This window comes from Chiloscyllium punctatum, unplaced genomic scaffold, assembly GCF_047496795.1.
Source record: "Chiloscyllium punctatum isolate Juve2018m unplaced genomic scaffold, sChiPun1.3 scaffold_1281, whole genome shotgun sequence".
Classification (NCBI taxonomy): domain Eukaryota; kingdom Metazoa; phylum Chordata; class Chondrichthyes; order Orectolobiformes; family Hemiscylliidae; genus Chiloscyllium; species Chiloscyllium punctatum.
Genome location: NW_027311015.1, coordinates 27,501 through 30,000, shown reverse-complemented (window position 1 = coordinate 30,000; position 2,500 = coordinate 27,501). Strand labels below are relative to the sequence as shown.

Below are 2,500 nucleotides of genomic sequence, written 5' to 3'. Positions count from 1 at the left end.
CTTAAGCAAACTCAGAGACAAATCTTGACGGTCGATCACTCGTAAAAATAAAACGTGACAAACTTTGTGTTGGTTCAAGTACGAAAGGATCTCTGTCGGCTTGGGGGTACGCCCGTTTCCGTTTCAACTTGTCTCGCGAGGGTGGTTTCGGGGCCAGCAGGAGAGCTCGTCGGGGTAGCAGGCCCTGCAGCCGTGGTCACCGCCAAACCCCCACAACTCGAGCAAGTGAAAAAAAAAGTAACAGGAGCGAAAGCATCTCTGTCGGCTTGGGGGTACGCCCGTTTCCGTTTCAACTTGTCTCGCGAGGGTGGTTTCGGGGCCAGCAGGAGAGCTCGTCGGGGTAGCAGGCCCTGCAGCCGTGGTCACCGCCAAACCCCCACAACTCGAGCAAGTGAAAAAAAAAGTAACAAATAAGAAAGGATCGTCGGCTTGGGGGTACGCCCGTTTCCGTTTCAACTTGTCTCGCGAGGGTGGTTTCGGGGCCAGCAGGAGAGCTCGTCGGGGTAGCAGGCCCTGCAGCCGTGGTCACCGCCAAACCCCCACAACTCGAGCAAGTGAAAAAAAAAGTAACAAATAAGAAAGGATCGTCGGCTTGGGGGTACGCCCGTTTCCGTTTCAACTTGTCTCGCGAGGGTGGTTTCGGGGCCAGCAGGAGAGCTCGTCGGGGTAGCAGGCCCTGCAGCCGTGGTCACCGCCAAACCCCCACAACTCGAGCAAGTGAAAAAAAAAAGTAACAAATAAGAAAGGATCGTCGGCTTGGGGGTACGCCCGTTTCCGTTTCAACTTGTCTCGCGAGGGTGGTTTCGGGGCCAGCAGGAGAGCTCGTCGGGGTAGCAGGCCCTGCAGCCGTGGTCACCGCCAAACCCCCACAACTCGAGCAAGTGAAAAAAAAAGTAACAAATAAGAAAGGATCTCTGTCGGCTTGGGGGTACGCCCGTTTCCGTTTCAACTTGTCTCGCGAGGGTGGTTTCGGGGCCAGCAGGAGAGCTCGTCGGGGTAGCAGGCCCTGCAGCCGTGGTCACCGCCAAATCGCCACAACTCGAGCAAGTGAAAAAAAAAGTAACAAATAAGAAAGGATCGTCGGCTTGGGGGTACGCCCGTTTCCGTTTCAACTTGTCTCGCGAGGGTGGTTTCGGGGCCAGCAGGAGAGCTCGTCGGGGTAGCAGGCCCTGCAGCCGTGGTCACCGCCAAACCCCCCACAACTGTTGGGCGCCTACCTGCGCGGGGCAGGAGGACACTTTCCGATTTCAAATCTCCGTTTGCCGAGTCCACCCCGAACGCACGCGGGCGGGCGGGTTCGCATCACCCTTCGTCACAAGGGGCGAAGCCCGTTCCACCGTCTCGTCAGTAGTGCCGACCGGTCTGTGATCGACGAGGGGAGCCACACCAGGTCCGGCCCTGCTGCTTGGCGGCACCGCGTCGTCGGGAGCTCGCGACAGACGGAGGGTTTCGGTGTACTCTCCAGCCACGGGAAACGAAGCCGGTGATGCAGGCGCCGGTCTTTCGCTCCCAAATCGGCTGGGTTTACATCGTTGCTATCTAGTCACGCTCCCTTCAAACCCGACGGGGTACCTATTCCCCTCACCCGTCTGTGCGTATACAGCCTCTTTGCACTTGCGGGATGGGGGTGGTGGTTTAAAGACTCTCGAGTTGCCGCCCGTCGGTCTCCGAGCTCCGTGCAGTAGTGATCCCCAGCGAACTGCCAGCAGGGCGAACGAGCGATCCCGCTCTCGGTCGGGGCGCCTGGCGTCGATCGGTGGTCGGTGGCTTGCGGGCAAGCTGCGCTGTGAGTGTGGGAACGAGTATGACGAGCCGTTGCCGCGACTCCCAGTCCACCTCGGCGGTGGCTGGGCCGGGCGGGCGTCTGCTCGGGCGAGTGCCGCCCCCGCCTCCTCGCAGGAAGTCCGCTCGCCGACACGCCGCCACGTGCACGCGTCAGTGACGCTGCCGAACCGATGGCCGGTGCCCGTTCCCGCCTCTGCTTTTCCTAGGGCAAAGCTGCTGCACGCCTCGTGATACTAGGCGGGCGACATGGTGGCGGTGATCCTGCCTCCGTCGCTGCGGTGCGTTGGGGCACGCATCGCCTCTTGGGCGCCCTGTCCTCCTCCCCCCAATAGACGTATGTTTCTGCGGGCCGCACCAGGATGGTGCTCCCCATCGCTTCACGCCACCCTGCTCCGCCCGCACGCCGGCGTGCAGGTGGCTGTAGCTCAAGGTGGGGAGCGTATGTGCGGTCCGGGTCGCTTTCCTCTGGCGAGGGAGAGACCTAAAACAAACTCAGACAACTCTTGACGGTGGATCACTCGGCTCGTGCGTCGATGACGAACGCAGCTAGCTGCGAGAATTAATGTGAATTGCAGGACACATTGATCATCGACACTTTGAACGCACTTTGCGGCCCCGGGTTCTTCCCGGGGCCACGCCTGTCTGAGGGTCGTTTGGCAATCAATCGCACTCGCCTTGGCTGGCGAGAGCGCGGCTGGGGTGTCGCAGAGGACCC

General features: G+C 60.8%; 1 non-coding gene across 1 annotated transcript; it reads left to right on the top strand.

Moving 5' to 3' along the window:
* Nucleotides 1-2,283: 2,283 nt before the first annotated feature.
* Nucleotides 2,284-2,437, top strand: LOC140474941 (5.8S ribosomal RNA). Its single transcript, XR_011959546.1, has one exon. It is a non-coding gene; the product is annotated as a 5.8S ribosomal RNA (ribosomal RNA).
* The last annotated feature ends 63 nt before the right edge of the window (nt 2,438-2,500 follow it).